Source organism: Stegodyphus dumicola, chromosome X2 (assembly GCF_044657685.1).
Source record: "Stegodyphus dumicola isolate Sdum_Otavi_A_Nest chromosome X2, ASM4465768v1".
NCBI lineage: Eukaryota > Metazoa > Arthropoda > Arachnida > Araneae > Eresidae > Stegodyphus > Stegodyphus dumicola.
The window spans coordinates 11,790,568-11,814,399 of record NC_140781.1 but is presented as its reverse complement, the minus strand read 5'-3'; the positions used below and the strand labels follow the sequence as shown (position 1 = coordinate 11,814,399).

The window sequence follows — 23,832 nt, the reverse complement described above, 5'->3', positions numbered from 1 at the left end:
TATCTCGGGTCCAATTCCTCCCCCTCAGATGTTATGTAAAAGCTAATTGGAGAGTTATTTCTATTAGTGTAACTAACTGTAGCATCACAAAAACCACAAATACCTATTTAATTTTATTCTACCTCCCCATGAGCGACATGGTAATTAATATATTACAGAACAAAACTACCAGTCGCCTTAAATTGGGAGTGAAACAAATAGTCCTTTAACCAGTCTGTTAATTTATTTACTAAACTGAATACTTTCTAAGCGAAGCTAGGCGCTATATAAATTAAAAGCGAAGTTCAACTAAAAGATCAGCAATTAAATGTCAAGCTTATATCTTAACTTACGAACTAAGCTAGGTCGTGAGATTCTAAACCTTCTCACCTTCTCGAGTAGCGACTTTTCGCTAAGAGGTTGCGTAACGGCCGTTAGCTGAAAGTTTATTTAAACACTCAACTACGGTTAAGAAGTCTTTTCGTAACTTTATCCTAAACTATCTTTTACTCAAATCTGCATAATGTTTCTGGAATGTGCAAGTCAGTGACGAAAATGAAGCATTTAATAAATATACTAATTAAACTTAACTTCTTAGTAAAAACTGAACTAAAATGCCATAGCTTTACTGAATATATATGTTTGCATAATAATAGTGAAACGGCCATCTTTAAAATTGAAAATACAATGCTGTACGTTTAGTTGAATATATCGTAAAGTTAGTTGGAAATAAGTAATTATAGAAGCTAAAAGATATAAACGCGTAATAAAAGAGAAATATCTAATCCAGAGCTAAAACGCTTTAGCGCAAAGTAAGCAAAAATGGAATGATCCCGAAAACGCGTAAAAGTGAATAAAATATGCTCATGTTAATGAAATTAAAGGCTAGTAACATGAAGGATGCATAAGTTCTTATAAAGGATAAAAATTTAAGAAATTAAACAAAAGAAATTGGATAAAACGAGTTGGTTGTGTTATACTTCTACTATTCCGATGAGAAATTGGATAACTTAAAAATTCTTTTTTTATAGTTCTACAATTCCATTTTCTCAGATAATTTAATTAACATGCAAGGTATTTACCACTGTTGTTATATAATCAATGGTATTTTCTCGTGTTATTTTCATTTGCTTTTATTACTTTTATGCTTTCTTGCCACTCTGCAATTTTTGGTGCATTTGTTTAAATGCGGAACCATTTCATTTTAATGTGTTTTATTTTTATAAATTGTATTTTATTTTCTGCTTTGTTGAGGCCATTTGAAGTATCACAAATGGTTTTACCAAAGCGATTGAGCATTACAGATGGTCTGACCTAAATGAATACGATACTAATGTAGTTATTCAGGTCTCTAAACATTTAGGTATGCAGGGAAAACTATTAAATACATTTTTTTTAAAGAAGACAAAAGTTGATGCTTCTTGATGATTAATGTTTAAGTCAAATCTACTTCAAAGTTTAAAAATGTATCAATAAATGAAACTGCAACGGAAATTCATTTAGAAACCAATTTTTACTCATGCCAGAAAAGTTAATATAAAATTTCAAGTGTACTTAATCCTCGTCAGTTCTCCGCGAAATGTCCGCAGTAAGCTTCAGGAAATTTTAAAACCATTTCTTATGAGAAAATGACAATTTATGCTTCAAAGAATGCAGCAATCTTAGCGATCTATTTGTACCGGCAAGTAATTTATGGAAGTAAATTAAGGAATTTGTGATACGAATGCATCAGAAAGCAAATAAAGAGCTTTAATGACGAGACTGCAAATAAGAAAGAAAAGGCTTTTCATGTTTTAGAAAACGATGGATTTGAAAGTTGAGAAGGCTACATTAAATTGATTTTAGTTTTTATCAGATAAAATGTATTAACATCATTTAAAAATAAGTAGGGAAATTCAACTTTAATATTATAGTCTAGTGTTTTTCAAACGTTTTAGTTTTAACTTATTGCGATTCACCGGCAGATAATTTCGATTTCTTACGACACACATGCATTCATGCGTGTAGTTTTTTTTTTTGGTTGGCGGAGATATAAATATAAGAGGATTTATTCAGATGAAAGGATGAAGAGGATTCAGATGAAATTATTTCTATTGAGAAGTAATGATAAATAAAGCTATATTTTTATCAACAGTTCATAAAAACTGAACAAGAACTAAACGATTACATTAAAACCTTTTTGTGAAACATCAAAATGGTCTCCTGATCCATTTAAAATTCACTATTATTTCTTTTGTAGATATGTTTATCATTTCAATAAATATGGATTCACAGTACCTGTATTTATATGCTAAGATGTATGAAAATGTGATGAAAGAAATACTTTATTTCATATAGAATAATAACTTTCTGTCGCAGAAGTTTGTGAAGAAGAAGGGTAAAACTGAGAAAGAAGAAAGAACTAATATCATACAAATATGTTTTGCTGCCATAAATTAACCTTAAACTTCAGAGCAATATTTTCTCACTTGAATAGTTCCTAAAATACATTCATTAGCGAATTAAGCTAGAAGTGTTAAAAGGCTGATTCACTCAACTTTTGAGAAATTAATCTTACTTTTCTTCATAATTCTTAAAGAAGCATTCAAGAAACATTTAATTAGACGAGCCTACATAACAGACGGAAGAAATTAGTAAGGTCTTCATGAGGAAGAAGTAAAATATTTAATTAGGAAAGGTAAATAATATCCAAACATAAGACTGAATTTTTAGAATTACTGGCTAAGATTTCGAGAAAATCAGTTCAAAAAAATCAGTAAAAAGTACGAAAAGAAGTGAAAGGAAATTAAAAGAAGGTGTCAGAATTTATTTATGGATAGAGTGAGATTTTGACGTAATTAGCGCAAAATGTGTGTCAGTTACGTTCATATTTACTCTTTTTCTGAATGAGATATTATTTCAGTTCAAATTATTGGAAGAGCTTTTCTCTTACTCATAGAGTTTTTGTAATTAGAGTTTTTCTCTTTTAAAAGAGCAGCTTTTGGGAACGTATTAACATAAAACTGTAAGTAATCGTAATAAATACTGAGGTTCTGTTAATTACGGTTAAGTTATTTAATCGAATAAGGTGATATTCGAAATAAATCTTTTGATAACAGCGTTTCCTTCTCATGTATAAGTAAAACACAGAAAAAATAACAAGGAGTTATTTATTATAGTTAAAATATTTTTTTAGTTACATTGCAGTATAAATAAAAATGAATGCTTCTAATGCTGCTTTTCAGTAAATTACAGTAGATCAGTAAAAAAAACTTGAACTCGCCTAACTGGTTCGGCTTGATTAAATAACTTCACCTGTGTTAATTATTCCTTGTGATAACTTTACCCGTGTTGGAATTCCATTTACATTACTCACGGTATCATTTTCCATCTAAGTAATATATTCCAGTAAGTTATGAATTTTACATTCAGTCAGGCATTGTATTGTATGTGGCTTTTCATCTCTTGCCACACACATAAAATCATCTCTCTCTTCAGTCCCAAGTCCAGCTATCTCTTGCTCGCCTCAGTAAACAAGTCTATTTCTCTTAGCTGTCTTTTTATATTATTTTTAATGCTTTGTCCTCTCTGGCATTCTGGTCCTGTCTCAAAGATCACGAGCCCAGATTCTGAAAAGCATTTCTCGTTCGAATTATTCGGGGGAACTTCACAGACTAACTAGAGTTAAATTAATTAATTATTTGTAATTCATCACTTATTGGTAATTAATCATGAATTAATTAATTATGACATAATTACCAACAAGTGAAATAGTATTAATTAATTTAGGAACCACATACTAATATGGGAGTTCAATTTTAATCGTATAGCTGTAGATTCATAATTAAGTAACTAAAGAATATTAAGTCCAAATCAATTCGCTTCCGTTTAACATTTACCAGCGTAATGACATACAATTATTTGAGTTATGGAAAATAAGAAGTATCTCGAGAATCTCAAGGTCTTCTTTTCGAGGCTGTTATAATTTTGGAGCCAGGAAACGTGAATATTAACTCTTTCCTCTCCGGATTGGAGTCGTGGATCATTCAACGCAAGCTGGATTCTCTAACTATACTCGTGTGGAAAATTAAGAGAATTTGCATATTATTTAGAATTTCTGAAAATGTAATGCATAGATTTTAATGAAATTTGGTAAAAATATACATAATAGAGAAAGATATGTATCACTCAAAAGTCATTTTTGTACGCATGATTATCAGTAAAGCTCGTAATGCAGTGATGTCCAAAATCCACGCTGTGATACCGAACTGAAAATGAGTCTAATATAGGATTATGGTACTCTTTTTTCTGACAGCCATACAAGTCGCCAGTGTGACAGCATGTTTCACTGACAGCTTCAGCTTTGCTTTGGGAAGGTTGCAAATCATGGATAAATAGATTTTTCGAACGGAGCATCGAGTGAAATTCTTTCAGCCGGCAATTTATAAGGGTAGTAGTGACCTTATCTCTGTGCTGTTCTCCAAAGTTAGAAGAGGTAGAACTGCTTTCACACGCATTTGGGTTAACACTATTCACACGATATTATTACACAAAAAATTATATTATATAACAATATAAATTCCTTTAAATAACGCACTAGATGGAAGCCAGTTTAAGAGTACCTGAGGCAGTCGATCTCGCTCCTGCAGCAAGGCAATTTTCAACTCCAGGATGGTTCTCGGAGAGAAACAGCAAGATAACATTGCCCTGCAAAGAAAGTTCCAGACAGGTTCTATAATGTTAGGGTGAAAAGATCTGGCTGGCCAATCCATGTGGCGAATATTCTCACTTTCTAACTAATCGTCGACCAGCCGAGCCTTAGGTCGAGCGTTGCTGTCCATTAATAGGAAACCCGGACCAACTGCGCCTTGTGAAGTCGAACATAAGGCTCTAAAATCTTCTCTCTGTACCTCATGGCAGTCATGGAACCTTTGTCAAACATATGTAGCGATGTGCGGCCGTCCAACATAATGCCTACACAAACCCTTACATCTCCACCACAGTAATGATTATTTACCTGATGAGCTAGGGATGGTGTCGTGTTCCAGTCTCTTTCCAGATACAGGTACACCGAGAATGAGTGTCCAAGGCTGAATAATAATTCGCTAAAACGCACGGTGCTATATTGAAGCCTGATCTAAGGCGCATGTTGTCTACATCATGCTAAACGTGCTCTCATGTGAGCTGCAGTGAGCGGGACGCAAACAGCGAGTCTTCTGGCATACAGCTGTAGTTCAAGAAGACTTCGAGCAACTGTAAACCGTGGAACTTGGCAATATACTTTCCAATGGCAGTATACTTTGTCCAGGTGTTTTTGGTATGGATCTAGTGTCCTGAAGCTGTTTCTGCAAATTATAGACAAAACTGGGCGTTATATTGAGCTCTGTAGCCACCTGCGCTGGTGTCTGGTCTGTATCCAATTTGCCGACCACTCTCCATCTCTTTCCATCATCTATAAGTTCGTGGCTACTCATTTTACCTGATAGTTCATGAAATTTATCCAAGTCCTGCGAGAAACACGGCGAACCTCGTAAAAGAATACGAGCGCATAAGTACTAGGAAAACCCTCTAGCGCTTATATCCTCTACACAGTCATAGCTCTGATAACACACACGCGTACGCTTACATATTCGACTCTGATTATTTGAATATCTTCCGTAGCATAATTGTAACCTTTGATTCAAATACGTTTCCTAAAAGTAGACTTTATCTAAAAATTCTGTCATTTCTGCATTTACATCAAAAGAGCGATACGAAGAAAAGATTACATTTCACAATTTCACAATTATTCTTCCCCGTTTAAGACGACTGGTGCTGGTACAAAAATCAAAAAAACTAAAAAAAATAAATAAATAAAAGAAAACTAAACCCAGATCGTTATCAAATTCAGATGTTAATGAGCTATTATCCACCACGTTTTAGCTTGAGATTCAGTATCGATGATACTAGTCATTTTTAGAAAATGAGAAAAATGAATTATGTCATCGCTGAGATTCAAATTGATGAGACTTCACTTGTCAGCTGGATGTGCTAAGTGCTTACTCTACAAAAATATGCACAAAATAAATGCGATTTTCATTTATATACTGTCTGAGCAATGTTTTGTGACGCTCGATTAAGTACGAGCGCAAAGCAAAAATTAATGAGTTCGTAATGACAACAAATATATTTTTCAAACGAATATTTTAGACATGAGGAGGCATTAAAGAGCGAGAACTATTTGAAAAGAAACCTCACCGTCACCCGGGGCCGGAATTGAAGTATTCATATATATATATATATATGCGCAACAGATATATTCGAATCATTGCAGCAAATGAACACATATGAGAATACGTTTAACGACTTATATTCTTTCCGACATAAAGACGATTGGGGAATGGCCAGAGGATCCCTAAACGACCAATCTTATGTTAGGGCTAAACAGTCATCCAGCGTTTCAGTATGGAAAGCAGGAAGAGATTAATAGTAAGAAATACATAAAAGCAAACTATTTTCTTAGCTGGAATCGAACGCAGGATCCTCATTATCTGAACCATTATGCACCGGTTTCACCATAAGTGAATACACGAGATAATGCCATTAATACTTTGAAATACGCCGAAAATAACATGCGAGTTACTTTTATTGATAAGAGTTTTTAGTCTAGATTTAGAAATCAGAAAACATATTATTCAAGATTTGAATAAGAATTTGTACGGACTTTATGTTCAAACGTACATACATTTTTGACTTAAAGTTTGGGTGCTGATTATAGGTTTGGAAAAAATAGTCTTCCTTAAAATGTATTTCTGTAAACTTTATAATAAACGTTCAGTTTCCTGTCCTTGTGCCTTTTGTTTCTTTCTGTAGCTATAACGGAGAGAAACCTTGAAGGATAAGGAATATGTTGCTTGTTGAAATATTTCTATGATGTGTTTTATTATAACCTTATTTGTTTACTGATGATTTTTACAATGTATTAATTTCAGGACTGTTTCCGGAGAAAGACCAAACTAATCGTGTCAAATCGAATATCGAATCGAGAATAATCGATAAAGCTTTCGAAACTTCACTTTGTCCTATAAAGGTATGTTGTTTTCCTATATTTTTAAGCCATATATATTATCGTTAACACTTGAAAATTCTAACTCATATATAAGCCTGCCAATTCTTTTTAAAATTTAAAAACGTGATAGATATTCATGATAATTGCATTTGAAAATCCAGTGCAAATGCAAAAATGTGTTATTACTATTCGATAAAAAGTGCTTACGGTAAGATAAATACAAACAAAAGAAACGTATATCCATCATAAGAAAGGTAAATGCTTACAAGTTTAAATCCTTATTCCATAAAGTATTCGCGAAAACATTTGGAGGATAAAAAGCTGAAATTTCCCAATTCATTTTAGAATATATTATTTTGTACTGGGTTTCTTTAAAATCAATAACTGGAGTTCCAAATTTCTTGAAAATACTCAATTTTATAGCAAGCTAAATTCGTTAAAAGAGTTTATGTTTTAGGATGAAATTTCAGATTTATGAATGTTTATAATAATAAAAAATAATGTGAGAGAATATCGGATAAATAAATCGTACGCTTTCCATAAAATATTCAAACATATAAAATAAGATAGAGCAAAATTCTGAAATCAGTTAACATTGGATTGACAAAAATCTTATGTAAAATATCTGACTCTGTTTCTCGTTTCGTATAATATTATTTTTGTTATTTTGTTTTCAATGTACATCAGCTACTACTATCGCTTAATATATATTTTCTACATTTCGTTCAGTATGTTCATGAAGATTACTTTCAATTTGCTTGGAAAATGAATTAAGAATAAGTCCAGCTGCACTATTTTATTAGAAATGCGCATAAAAGAACCAGAATTCCTCGTTACAAGAAATGAGTAGTCTGAATAGTGTTTTCTTTATAGCTAATTAACAATCTTTCAGAAGGTTCCCACATAATTACTTGGACAATTTTCTGAAAACATTTTTAGATCCATTAGCGGGCGAGTGGTAAAGCCACAGAATACTGGTTAGTTCGACCAGAGATCGAATCTCTGCTAACTGGCAGGCTGCATGGTTAGTTTTCGTGGTTTATCCCATGTGAACATGCATACGAGCCAGTGTCCCTTAAAATACTCCACGAAGGCATCCCTACTTATAACCAGATAGCCCTCGAGTTGCGTTGTCTTAATAAATTAACCTAACTTAAAAAATGTTTAGTTATGAGAACTTTTCCAAAATTAAAATGAGACCAATACAATCTAATTTTGAAAACATTACTGGAAAGTCTTCCTTCCAAGGTTAAGGAATATGGGCTGTTCATGCAATAATCTAAACAGTATTGCTGAGGAAAGTTACCTGTTAGAATTAATTATTGTTATACATTTTCTATGCACCAAGGAGATAAAATGATTACCTCTTGAAATATACGAATTGATTTTATTTATTAAAGGAAATATTTTAATTCCATCAGCATTTAGATTAATAATTTTTTCAAAAAAAAAAAGTTCTTCAGATGTTGCTAAGGACATCTGAAATAAAAAATATACATTTGTTTATAATTTTTATATCGCTTGCGAACTTTCCTCCATCATAAACACTTTTATTAGCATTAGGAACATTCTATGCTTTCTAACCACTTGCCTCAGATTTTTCATAGAAAATATTCTGCGATTTCCTGTTTTTTAACAAAGTAATTTTATAATAAATTGTGTCTATAATAAAGTATTCATATTGTTTTACTATATTGTTTTGTAGTACAGAGAAATGTCGAGATCTGTTATAATAGAATAGCAATAGTAAATAATGATGCAGTACTGTGTATCATAAAATTGTATAATAGGTCATAAAGATAACATAACAAGTGTTAAATCTCAGAAACGTTGCTTCGTTCAAGCAAGACAGGCGACATTGCGCAGATGAAGGAACTCTGGATGTCAGGTGTAAGTAAGGTGACGTCAGGTGTAAGTAAGGTGATGTCAGGAGTAAGTAAGTTGATGTTAGGTGGAGTAAGGTGATGCCAGGTGTACCGAAGAAAGTTCTTATGTACTCAAGAAAGTACTTGCAGTGCTTCTCTTTACGCCAATCCTGTATTTTATTACAAAATAAATGTGTGTGAGTGTCAGAAAAGTTCATTTTATGATGCGTTTATTGAAGCTTATTTGCTTGCTTATTGTCATTTAGGAAACACGCAGAGTTGCTGAAAAGAGTATTCAAAATAGTACTGTTCGATGACATCCTAAAAATCATAGAAAAATGAATGCCACAGAAACGAGATATTGCCTGTATATAATATTTGACAATTTGCATTAATTGGAATCAAATATACTGCCCTAAAACTATTGTTTTTGAAGAAAGAATATGTAAGTCTATTTTCAATACTTATTTTTCTGTACCTAAACTGTAAGATGTGTGTGACCGTGCAGCATGCCTGCTCGGAAAACGCCAACTTTAAGTGAAACTATCGTTATTTCATCCTATATAAAAAAACTGTTCCAAGTACTTAAATTTTGTTGATGGTAAAAATTTGGTATAATTTTAGTTTTATGAAATTTCAGCTAATTAGAATTTACAACAAATACGGGTGGCAATTTCTATTCCTAATCCTAATTCTAGGGAAAAGAAGAAAGAAATGAGGCCAAATGTAACAACAGTTTGTTAACTTTTGCTCTTATTAGTTTGCTCAAGTATTACAAATGGACTTCTGACCCTTGAGCAAAAGGGCTAAGTAAATGCATGAACATTTAAACAGAAATATTTAGAGCAATAAATTTCATTCTTGTTTATCATTTAGTTTTCGACAAACCAATAGTAGGTCTTGATTAGGCACAAAAGATTACTTTGCTGTGCAATAGTGATATCACAAACGTTCTCCTACCTCTGTAACTGTAACTTTACCGGCCTTTAAGTTTTGATTTCGAATTATAGCCGTGTAGAATTTTTGAGTGCGTAGTATATTTTGAAAACATTTAATGAAGCATTAAAGTTACAAGCACAAATTACAGCCATTTGCAAACTGTACTACGCACTCAACAATTCTGCTGGGCTATAAATCAAAATCGAAACTTAATGTCTTTTAAAATTACAGAGGTAGGAGGACGTTTCCACATAATTAATCTTTTAACAAGGCGGTGATCAGAAGGTAATACTAGAGAAAGTATAAATTTTGTTTTATCTTTTCGCATAAAACTCTTCCCTCTTAATAATCCTTCTAAATCGGTAACTGTTGATAGATAGCGTAGTCGTTTGTTGTCTTTGCCAAGGGAAAAGTCTTCTTGAACTTTCTTTAAAATAATGATGTTGTCATTCAAAAATCACGATTTAGACATCCCTTGAAAAAAGAGGCAATGAATGAACTTATGACTTTAGAAACTGTTGAGGTTCAGTTTTGAATCTCTGAATCTCAAAAGGGGGGAGAATATCGCGAACGTACTCCTACCTCTGGAAATGTGACTGTATCTTCAACGGACTCTAAGTTTTGATTTAGAATTATAGCCGCGTAGAATTTTTGAAAGCATGGTATATTTTATAAAACACTGTAAAATGTGCTTGTGACTTTAATGTTTTATTATATTGTTTCAAAATATTAGCTCACTGTTGTGAATTCTGTTAAATCTGAGATTTTAGCAAAGAAGATTCACCATCGCGAACTTGTTCACTGCAACGGAAGAAAAAAAGGTGTGTATTTGTTGAGGAACGTAAGAAAAAGAATTAAACTGTCAAATAAATCTTTATTTTGTTGCACGGAATTTGAAAATTCCTGATGTAGATGAAAGAATATTAGCTATTCACTGCATGAAACAGGTAAGTTGAAAACTCAAGATCTAGAGGAAGATATGCTGTCTTGTTACAGGCAAGCGAGATGTTCATCTTTCAGAAGGAAGGAAAATTATTCATCATCCATGGAAGTGAGTACGGAAATATTTTATCAGTTTATTTTTCGGAAAATATTGCAGACGAAGTGTGAGTGAAGTCGAACAATTTAGCTAAGTTCTTGTCTTTAAGCTTGTTATGATGCAAGTTTTACTTTCAAAGATTAACTGTCTTGTCAAAGGAAGTAGGAAGTAAGGAGTAGTTAAGTAGGAAGGAAGGATCCAGAGGTCTCAGGAAACTAATTTCATTCTCTCTTCGCCGCGTAAATAGTTTAGATTCAGTCTTTTTTCTTCAAAAGAAATACATCCCTTTCCTAAATCGTCTAAAATACCCTTTTCTGCACTCAGAAATTAACCAAACATTTTTACATTTTAATTTTTATCTGAATGCTTTCTTTTTTATATTTTAACTTATTTGTAAATTTTATATTCTTTGAAAACAACTTATAATTGTGTCTAATACCCGCTAAGATCTAAATTCGTTTCATGATAACTAATGAATTCATGGCTCACCAAAGAACCCCAAGAATTAAAGTAAACCAAAATCCTGCCCTAAAACTGACTTGAAATAAATAAATTGGCATTAGAAAAACACCACTCGTTCACGCTCTGTTTTGTTTCTTTTAAAACTTGGAAGATAGAAGTGTACAGTATTTAATATAATTAAACCATTACATTGCGATTTGAACTTTAGTACAACCTTTCACCATAAAATTCAGTTCAACAGAGATATCGCAAAATAACTTTAAAACAAGCATATCTTTAGAATTTCCGATATAGAGTCTTGTGCGCTGAAGATAAAATTTTTTTAAAATTATCTACAGTGTTGCCATTGCTCGCTCTGAAATCGTTGAGTTTGTTAACCCAAAATTCGTTGAAGTGTTACAAAATAGGAAATTGACAATAAAACAAATTTCAAATTGAAATTAGGGCTTCCACATGCCGATATTCTGCGTAAGATTACGTTATTCAAATTTTGATGGCTCTAGGTACCGTTGTTTTATCACAATGCTAGAAACATACCTACATTCACGCAGATCCTTCTTTATCTAATTTCTTTAAATATAATACGGGGCGATAATATTTGGTGGCAACACTTTGATAAGTGAAATGACGCTTATCGTGAATCGACGCAATATGCCAAAATGAAATCAATAGTCCTTCTTGGCAAATTGCCCCTCTGGAATAATAAAGGAAAATAAATCTTCTTCTGATTTAGTTATTAATCATATAGAAGAGGAATTTCAAGAATCATTTCACATATTTTTTGCCAAGCATTGCTCCTATTACTGTAATTCTGAAGCTAAAGTAGTAACGTAATGTATTTTAACTAGCATCCTTTATAAAAGACTTTTTTTAACTTACTACAACCTATACTAAAAGGTTTCATTTATCTTGCTTAAATCATTAAGCCAAACTACTTTGTGGTTCGCAATCATGGACCTAAGTCCAAAATTTCAAATCCAGTACGATCTAAATCCTAACAGTCAGTGTGAGTGCTGACTTTATCAAAGTCATTTTCAAATGCAGAAAAGCCTTGTTAAAAACAGCTTTTTATGCATAAATACTTAGCAAAAATATTTGGGAAATGCTAAAATCCATTAATATTTATTTTTTGTAACGTAACAGCAAAGAGGTAGAATCGTTAGACAAGCTTACACACGTGAGGCATTTAAGAATTTAAATGAAAAAAAAAAGACTCTATGGATGATTTAAACTTTAAAATTTCACACATTCATAAAAAATCAATGCATTCATGGATTACTATTTTAATCCTGAAAATTGAAAAAGGATTGTTTTCAGTCTAGGTATAACTAAGAAAAAAATTATTTCTGAGTTTCGGAAGTTCCTATAATGGGTATAGAATATGTTTGTGGTTGCTCAATGTACCTCAAATGTAAATGAGAGGTTCTTAAAGATACAGTATGCTTTACGAAGAAAGTAAATAATTACTGCATAAAAAGATCTGCTTTCTATCACCAGTCGTGCTTAATAATACTTCTAATGGAAAGATCTAATTTTCCTTTCTGATTTTATGACAAGCAGATATTAGAGACTGCCATTTATTTTAATGAACACCGCTTTAAATTTCAGAGAACGCGATTTTACTTGGACATAGAAATAGATAGCTTTTAATATATCCACGATGCTGAGAGCTTCGGGATTTTTACGTATTGAAGTGCGAAGTTTGTTCTATGAGTGAAATTACGCCAGCTGCAGTAGAAACCCATGTCAAATATATGGAGCGTGTTTTAGACGATTGACTCTTCATAAATATTTTGTAAGTATGTAATAGATCAGTACTTACTCAAATATTAAAATTTTAAGGTATTTGCTCCCTCCCTTCTGCATGCCTTCGTGGTGTAACGGTAGCAGACCCGGCGCGTATTCGAGAGGTCTAGGTTCGAGTGCCGGTGAGGACACTGCTCCTTTCGGCGAGGACACTGCTCCTTTTTCACGTCTCCCACATCAAAAAATCCTAATGACTCTATTAAATCATTACAACGACTTTATATAGCGTGAGAATAAGAATTATTGAAAATTTACTCTAGTTTCTTTTCCTTTTTTCTTCTATACACTATGGGCTAGACAGCGGTTCTCAACCTTTTGACTAACGCGTACAATCTAAAAAAAATTGATTCTTATAGAAATGCCACATCATGAGTTTTTTTGTCTACGGAAGTTTCCAGAAACTAATATTTTGACCCTCGGCGATTTAAAATATGCCATCTCTTTAAAAGAATTAAAATTCCTGCTATATCTGCAGAATTTTTGCTGGATGAACTTCAACAAGTCGACAGACCAAGCGTATCAGATGGGCTTTGTAAAGAATAGTAACGGTTCAGTTACATAAGCTTCAAACAACGGCACTGAGAGCGCTAAGTACAACGGCAGCCAAATCTTAGTCCTTCTCATCCAGTCTTTCATGCCATCCTTTATTTCAAGAGGCTGTAAGATAGTTCCCTCTTACGCAAACAAATAACATTTCGAATATGTTTCGAAATGATAGTTGTCAGACTTTGAAAATTACGGATAATCTTCTCAATTTGCCATATATCTATCGCATCGCGCATCTCTTAAGCCGCTAGACAATCCTTCTAACCATTTAACTGGTCGATATTACAAAGGGTGATTATCAACCATAAATTTAAACATTGCTACGCAATCTATATCCCGCAGCGCTGGATAGCAATATTAATCCTAAGTCGTAGGATATACTACGAGTATTACGTAGTATTACGTATATCTGATTTAGCGTCCTTGTAAAGCTTCAAATACAAATGATAAATGTGCAATTAATGCAGAACTGAAGGAAGAAATTTTGAATAATTTTCTTTTCATAATCTGAGTTCATTTGTTTTGTATTTTTATCCCCCCATTTTCTTTTTAAATTTGGAAATTTTAAGCCTCTCTTAGTAGAATCATTTTTCCATCTGAAAAAATTTCTTAATGATAATTCTTTGACTATAGCGATGGAGGTTGAATTATTATAAGCATATCTGACGCAAATCACAATTATAGGTTTTCTGGTTTGAAATCGGTCTTCAAACCAAATGTGTATATTCATAATAGTTCTAAACTGTTGCTTTCACTGACATTTAAAAACCTGCAGTTAAAATCCTGATAATACAGTGCACGTAATTTTTGAGCCCCTGGAAAAATGTCTCTGTTTCTATAAAAGTCACTAACGCTTCGACGTGATGAAATGAAACAAAGAAAATTGACGTTGGAGGTGAAATATTAATCAGAGGCACTTTCGTCAATATTTATTGCACGTGTGTTTCGGTTGCTAAGGTCAGCAAGCATACTCCAAATACGGAAACGTCCCTATATGGCCAAATATGAAGAAAAAAGAATGAAGTGAGAAAAAAAAAAGGTTTCAAAAATTCCCACTTTCTCAACTATAACTTTATTTCCATCTTTGATTCCTTTTCCCGCATGTTGAATGCTTGTGTGTGATCTTTCGTTTGAAATTAGAAACAGAAAGCAGTTACTACATTAATTTAAACTAGGTTTAATTAATTTAAACTTTTACTAGCTTTTTAGGTTCAGTATTATGTGATTTATGAACAAATTCAACTCTCAAAAGACAGATATACTGAAAGCGGTTCTGTTAAGATGCAATGAAATGTGCCACAGTTGTGGTGCTAAAAGGAAATGCCAGATAAATGTTTCTCGTTTTTCAGTTGTTCATGAAACGCTGCAAAATGTGTAATTCAGGTTTAAAGACTATAATTTAAAAAAGAGCGAAGAGTTATGCAATTCTGATTAAAAGACCTAGTTTTAAAGCTCTCGAAGTAAGTTGGGAATTTCAGCCAAATGTTGTTCCATATTGAAGAGAGCAAATCCTTGAAGCATTTTCATGGATTGTTTTAAAGTCTTTGTTACAGATGGCCGTTAAATCTTCTACACCATGAATGTTGAGTCCTAAAAAGTCTAATACTAGGACTTCTGTAAAATATTGGCTAATGACGGGATATGCAGATGAGCTAGAGTAATTTTCTTTGCCATCATTGTTCCATAAGCGAGTGTTTCTATTACTTTCGCATTTATGAACATACGACTAGGCAAACTATTCAATATATTCTCCGGTTCCTATTTACTATAAATGAAAGCTTAAACTAACGCATTTCGTTCACATTAACGCATGAGCTACACTAACAGTGTCTGAAGGCTTCTTCTCCAGTTCACAGGCATTGTCCCCATCTCCGAATCTTATTTTCCACTTTTCAGAAAAAGAGCTCCATTCACATAAGTAAATGTAAATGCTAAATAGTTTTATTATTTATCATTTGATTTACACTGGTCGTATTGCACTATCACGCTGCACAAGCTGTCTCTTTTAAAATGTGCATAATATGCTTCGTAATATTATTTGCATTCGGCTTCAGAATTCATCAGCAGTTATTACCTAACTATTCATACTGCAATATTCTGTAAACCTACTTATTTCTGTTTAAAGAATACGAATTCCTTCAAATGAATTACGTGACTAAATATGTCTTGAAAGAGAAGTTGGTAAAAGCTTTACTTTCAAGGACGCAAAAAAATTTGAAAAATATCGAAGGAGTATAGTTTAATTTTTGGGTAAAAAATAAAATTACTAATTTAACTTTAAGGCGTATAGTTTAATTTTTGGGGAAAAATAAAATTACTAATTTAACTTTTTAATCGCAATACAAAAATAATAAATTAGCGAAAGATGTATGTTTTAGAATATGTATAATTATGCAAAATAAATGTTCTGCACGTATGTAATAACTATAAAATCGGAATTAAAAGCACGTATATAAAATAAGGAAAATCAAATTAAATAAAATTACGAGTAAGTGTGATTATATTAGTAAATGTAATGTTATAATTTGACTATGTATTTCTTCTGCTAATTTATTGAAAACAAAAGTAAAACTGGAATTGCCTGCTTTTATACAGTTCTCTAGATAAGCATCTGGATATTTTTTCGATACATTTGTAGAGACATTAGGTATTTTTTTGAAAGCAGACAAGTTGAAAAATAGCAAACGCCTTCGCCGGGAATCGAACCACGGACTTCTGGAATACCGTCCCAGCGTGCAGAACCACTACACCACGAAGGACGCTAGGAAAGTGGGAGAAATACCTTATACGTTGATTTCAAATATATCATATCTGGAAATAAACATTAACAGATATCCATAACTGAACAATATAAATACATTTTAGTGCATATTTTCTCAAAATAGGGTTAATGTTTTTAGCGATTAAGCTCCAAATCATGTTACATTAAAGTGTTCTCCTAAAATGAGATCAATTTCAAGTTCAATATATCTAATTCTAGAATTTCGGCATTTTGAAGTTGAAAATATTCAGCATTTGCAGCAGATACATTACCTTCAGAACAGGCTGACAAAATGAATCGTTTTGAACCGGACAGTATCGACAGTTTCCAAGTGTCCCACAGTTTTGACAAAAATTTAAATGTATTTTTAGTAAACAACGAGGAATAATTTATTGCAGTGTAAAGTTGAATTAAATTAACAATTAAATTACAACTTTCTTATGCTTCAGATGTATTCTGGTCTCTGCACATACAAAAGCCCAGCCTCCAAGTAAAACAGACAAAAAGTAAAACTTATCTAAAATATTTGTTAACGTCTGCGTCTTGTCGCAGAACTAAAATTTTGATGGGGTGTTAGAAATCCAAATATTTAAGTAGACAGAACGCTTTTAATACCTAATAACGCGGCTTCTACTTCTGCAGGCTAGTGGTAATAAATACCTTTCGCTATTAAGTGTTTCTACACTAAGCAGGTGAGAAATAGTATTTTTATTCGGTGGTCGCTCTCAGAATCCCTGTTTTGAGACTCTACTTATGAGGGCACTTGTGAAATGTTTTATGAGCGTTGCGTTTCCTATCTCTTTCTTAAACGATTGATCACAGAGATATGATTCCATTTTAAGAAGTTAATTAAATAAAATAATGGTACTTTTCCGTTTTGCCGGCGCAAGCGATAAAGTCGCCAATAATGGTACAACCGATGCCAAACGGAATATTCTCGCTGGTAACCTTTTACGCTTCATTTTCAAAACAAGTCGCAGCTTTTTCTTATCAGATTGATTGTTTCTTTCAATAGTGGCATATAATTACATAGAATTTTTATCAGATAGTTCAGTTTTATGTCTAAGGCCATTTTCGGTAATTAAGTCAATCAGGATGCAATCACAGCGCTTACCCGAAGCCGAAAATATAGAAAATGTAAGTCAAGGGTTAAATTCATCAATTCTAATGAGAATGCATTAGCGAAGTAAAGCACTGCAGCTTTACATAATTTCTGAGTAAGCTATTCGTACGCATTGAAATATTTCTTGCATTTAAACTTGTGTTCCAAATTAAGATTTAACTTGAAATTAATGTAGATAATTACTGCGAGCATTAGATTTTTGTAGAATAGTTTACGTGAGATGAGATCGCTTGGGGTCACGTGATATGAACCGGCGAATCAAGATGTTGAACCATGAAAGCATAGTAAATTCTTAAATTAATGTCTTTTTACAAATTTACTGTTTTTATTTATTGGCTTTTTATAAAATTTTAAGCGATATTAAAATGTTTATGCCTAAAAAAAAAAAAAAAAAAAAAAAAAAATCTTAGAACTAACATTTTTTAAAATATTTTTTATGTGTATACTGTGTGTTGTCGCCAATAAAGTCTGCTTGGCGAGATTTGCGCCGGCCAAACGGAAAAGTACCAAAATAATTTATTTAATTTATTTGAATATGGCGAAGTACGCAGTGGTTATCTTCTTAAGAAAAGGGGATACCTTTTGAGGCGAACCTTCTGGAGAAATCATTCGAACAAATTTGAATCGGACTACAAGTGTTCGGAGATTTTATCTATTAGGTCACTAGTATGTACAAATAAAATAGACTTTTCGAATATCGCTGGTTTAATCCTGTTCTTTTTTTATATTTACTTGCCAGAAATCACATATTTCATATTTAGTCGACAGAAAGAAATTATACTGTCAAAATTACTCGAGATATCATTCAAAAAAAAGCTTCGAAAACCATAAAACAAACAGTATCGTGCATGAGGCTTTCAAATACAAATTGGTGAAAGCTATATTTTACATCAGATAAACATGAATCCACAGATATGAATTTCAGTTTCACCATTTGGGGAAAAGCTTAAAGTAAATTATGAGTTTCATTGTCATGCGGATAGATTATTTTTCTTTCACTATTTTACTTCAATACAGATAAAGCCTGTGCTGAAGCAGAAAAGTGAGAGATAAATAATGACACTGTCATTTTCTTACTTCCTCTTTTTTATCTTGGCCTCTAACTTTGCTTCGGAAAGCATCTCCTTCAGTTTCAAAGAAAGCTGATGGTTTGATGTCACAGTATTTCATTGATAAATGGCGGGACAATAACGTAAATAAATTTTACGATTGTAAATTATTTTAACTTTAGCGTTTCATTGTTAGGCCTAACGATATGCGAGATGAAGCGTTTATGGAATTTAGAAAGGAAAGAGAAATAATTGTATTGCATTATTTTTTTTTTATCGGTGGGGGCCCTGTAACTTTTGCTTTGGATTATGAAATCTCTTTGCGCTTCCTATAAGAATATTCTAATGTCACACAAGTTAACTAATAAAAATATTTAAAAAAGAAAGAGAGGAATATGTAAACGGTGAAACTAGAAAGTGTTATTTATCTGTACAACTTTGCTGATGGAATTTGTAACTATTGGCTCATTTACGAACTTTCATTTGAATCATTTGCATTGACAAGGGTTGTCTGAGAATAGGTACACTGCCTATAAATTTTCCATTATTGTCATGGTAGCCTACGTAGTACATACGAACTGAGTCGAAATAAATTTTTAACTTAATTACATTTTAACTTATAATTTTGGTGTTTTGGTGTATTTAATTATGGCAAAGCACACTAGGGCTATCTGCCTAAGAGGAGGGATGCCTTTCGTGGAGGACTTTCTAAGGGAAACTGGCTCGTATGCACGTTACACATGGGGAAAACCACGAAAACACCCATGCAGCCAGCCCGTTCGCGGGATTCGAACCTCGGACCGAACTACCAGTGTTCAGCGACTTTACCGCTCGGCCGCTGGTGGGCTTTTAACTTATAATAATATGACCTCTTAGTTTAAGTTTTGTACATGCTGAACGAATAACAGAGCAGCATAAAACTATGAATTTCTCAATCAAATATTTTTGCAATTTCTATTAAGTACTGTTCACTGTACTTAAGTCCTGTTCACATTCAAAGCATATACGTATGTGACAAAAATTCTGTACAAATATGCGACATTTTAAAACTATCAATTTCAGATTGCAGCTTATTTTTCATTCATGTGAAAAATAAACTACATTTTTACTTATTAAGTTACTCGTATTTTGTAATTTCGTGAGAAAGCTATTTATACACACAATAACACTTACTAAAAACACTACTGAAAAATGAAATTCAGTGATTTAGAAGCAATGTGTTATTGAATTAATTTGCTTGTGTATTTTAAATAGTTTAGAGTGTAAAATAAATAGGTAGTTTGCAAGTAATTAACTGAGATTTTCTCTGCAAAAGTAATATTATGTTAAAAAATTTTGTCTTCAAAATGATTGTGCTTGAAACTATAATTTACAGTTGTGATATAATTTGTAAGTACAATAATTAACTGAATGATTTAAAAAAGATTTAAAATGCCAAAGCCAAAGTGGTTTAAGAAAATATTTTCAAAACATAAGTATTGATAATTGTTTTTGTTTCTTCCATTATTTATAAAATAAAGGAATTTCCTAAAATAAAAAAAATTCTCATAAAGGTTTTGCTCTTACCTATTTTATTAAGTTTACTTAATAATTTTTTTCTTCAGACTTAAGAATCATATCAAAAGAGTTAAAATTCGACCAAACTGATTAATTAATCTTTAGTTAGCGAATCATAAGTTAATAAAAATTGTAATGTAATATAAGCAACGTAATATAACAAAAGCAAACTTCGCATGCATTTCAGTGTTGACAAATTGCTATGTACTACATCTCTTTTATAAATTTACAAGTTTTGGATGTAACGTAAGTTATTATTTCGCTACCGTAAGGCCAAAGAAGAGATATATCCTTCCCTGTTGCTATTTATGAAAGTTTGCTGAATGTTTAAGATGTAAAATTCATCAACTAATTACTTTTAAAGCGTGCATTGAAAGTTTATATGCAGTCTGGAAGGAGAGTATCAAGACAGATTTGAAGAAAAGCTGCTCAGATGATGCACAATGGTGTATATTTCAGATTAGCATTTAGATTAATTTCTTCTGCCTCCTACAATCAATTTGTTTGTCGATTAAAAATATCTTATTAAAAAAGAAATAATGTAAAACAAAAATAAAATATTTATTAACAAAAATAAAACATTTCTGCTTCCGTCTGAAAAGATCACAACTGGGAATAAAGAATGTATTTCTATTTAAGCTGAATCATTTCATATACTTTTGACGGGTTTCATTATGTTGAATATAATACGCTCTGACGTTTTAGTTTCAAAATTGCGCTCTGAAAATTTATACTTTTCTTAGTTTACTAAAACGTTTGTTTCGTTTTGCATTTTTATTATTTTCGTTGATTCTACACTCCTATTAAAAAAATAAGCAACAAAGGTAAAACACGAAACAGAACAAAAACTATTTAATGAATAAAATACTTGAAATTTGTACAAGAGGTTGGTGTGGCTTTACTATACCATTGGCGGTGGTGGACAAGTCCCTTGGTTAACTCGGTCTTCTGATTTGTTGAGCCTCGATTATTTTTTATGTGAGACATCTGAAGAGTCTTGTTTTTGCGACTCCACTTGACTCAGCTGAGAAGCTCGTTGCTCGAATATCAGTAGCTTCTGCATGTGGGCGTGAAATATCTGGCATCTTTACCCGTATAGCCAGTTGCTCCACCAACCCTGTCAAGCATGTATCGCCATTGGTGGACGGAGTTGTGACAAATTCTTGCCAACATTTCGTTTTAATTGAAGTAAGACATGTTGTATTTATAACTAAATAAATGGATTATGACCTAAGTTTCATATGTGAATATTATTCGTATTTTGTTTTCTGTACCTCCTCCTCCAAGTTTGTACCATGAATTTGGAATCACCCTGTATATAGATATATACAAAGTGTAACAGAATTGATGGTCACAGCACTTTAATGGATCACAGAACATGGCAAAAGTAACAATTTTCGTAATAAAATCGGTGTTGGCATATGAAATGTGAGTGAGCAAACACGGTAGCTACGAAGAATAGGGAAAACAAAAGTCGTTTTAATCACGAATATTTACAAGAAACAATGTTCAATATTTACAAGAAATTTTCGAATTAACGACCACCAATTGCAATACATGCATCGATGAGACGATGTATGTGTATGATCACCAACACTACAATTGCAATACATACATCGATCCAATAAAGATAGGAGTACAGAATGGAAATACCCTGCCCTACCTTTGCAGTAGTGAAATTAGTTTTGGCGACAGGTGAGATACGTCATCGTTGTGAAGCATGTGCTGCAGTTGCTGGCCGTTCATTTGAACAATTGTAAATATTGTTGCGTGCGTATGGGCTCGTAATGGATTGAATGCAAAAGTCGATAAGAAGTTAATAAAATTTATTATTATCCCAAGAAATAAAACAAAATGCTGAAATTTTCTCAGATATATTCGTACAATATCGCAATATCTCCCAGTAGTTATATTTTAAACTACTAAAACTTTTAATAGAACTCAATTCAAAACAGAGAAAGCTAAACCGACTTCACCGCCAATTCACTACAGTCAACAACAAGAACTAAGTAAACAACTACTAAACAAACTAAATTGAGATGTTTTCCTTCGGCTTTTATAAGCTTTTTAATAAAGTATGAGAATATTTTGGTATTTTCTCGATTTTTCCGGAAAGCAAAAGCGTAAAGTTACGAGATATCTATTTATTAAATGCGCCTGCTCGTGTATTTTTAATTTTTTGGCGTAGCTTTCTCTTCAAATAAGTTTCGTGCTGCATTGCACGGGAATATAAAACAATTTTAATTACAAATTCTACTAAAAATAGCTAAATAAATACAAAAACCATAACAATATCAAACATTACTTTTTATAAATATTTGTAAATAAAAGGAATTAACACGAGGAAAAGCTACTGCTTTGCCATCTACGAGTTTACATTTTAATAAAATAAAATTTTAGGTATGTTCATAAAATTTCTGAATGCCTCCCTATAAAATAATCTGTGGATTATTCTGAATGGCTCCGTGCGAGATAATCAGTGGGTTACTGTTTAGTTCTCGCTTTTATCTCTGAAATACTTTCTAACTGGTACCCTTCAAATAAGATTTTTGTTCAGAAAGCAGAAAGTAATCTGTAGGTGCTAAAACTACAGAAAAAAAGGGGAGTTATTAAGATCAGATGCACTTGACTTTGTAGTATTGAAACCCACAGCGATAGTTACGTTGTGCGAAGAAAACTTATGTCGTTTCCAGTTAATCAGCCTTTCAGTCGAACACAACAGACATAGTTTTCGTAAAAAAAGGTCCATTTAAACTTCTTCCCGAGAGCAAATGCTTTAATTAAAAATAACTGAGTTATGATGATAATCATAATTACAATTAAACATTCGTCGGCTTTGAAGTAACAGAGTAAAAATGCTAAGTGCTAAAATTTTTCAGAAGCTTTGTCATTTTCTGTTATATATAATGATTTTAGTAGTAGCTAACATACTAAGGCTATAGAGAATTTGTTAAAATCCTTGCACACAACTATGGTTTCATTCATCAAACGAAATATTTACATCAATAGATATGCATCACGTCATTCCTTTTGTAGAGACAATAGGTATTTTTGGAAGCAAGAGAGATTGAAAACTTAGCAATAGCCTTCGCCGGGAATCGAACCACAGAACTCTAGAATACCGGCCCAACGTGCAGAACCATTACACCACGAAGGCACGCTAGGAAAGTGGGAGAAATACCTTATATACTAACCTTTTTAAAGAGCGAATGGGGTTTTCAGGGGACCCAATCACCAAATCCTGGGTGTGAAGGAACCTCATCCAACACCTTTTTAATTTGGGCGCCACTGTAGAGATATAAGGATTTTTTTGAAGCAGGCAAGATGAAAAATGAGCAATCGCCTTTGCCGGGAATCGAACCATGGACCTCTGAAATACCGGCCCAGCGTGCAGAACCACTACACCACGAAGGCACACTAGGAAAGTGGAAGAAATGCTTTATACTTTTATTTCCGATGTAAATACATAAAAAGATTTGAACACAGTGATATGAATTCAAGAAACTATTAAAAACAACAACTTGTAGATCTGTGACACGATGACAAAACCGACAGTAGAATGTAAAAGATCTTCAGGCTACGGCTATTTAGAACATTTCGTTAATAGAGAAAATGAGCCACAGCAGCATTAATCTGATGACCATTACAATTAAGAAAAGAAACGTTCTTAGATAGAGGA

General features: G+C 32.6%; 1 protein-coding gene across 1 annotated transcript in view; it reads left to right on the top strand.

The window, feature by feature from the left end:
• Positions 1-23,832, top strand: part of LOC118181985 (cyclic nucleotide-gated channel alpha-3-like) — a 554,742-nt gene that overhangs the window by 149,334 nt on the left and 381,576 nt on the right. The window contains exon 2 of the mRNA XM_035351236.2: positions 6,930-7,027. The gene's annotated coding sequence lies outside the window, so the exon portion shown is untranslated. The remainder of the gene's footprint in view (positions 1-6,929; positions 7,028-23,832) is intronic.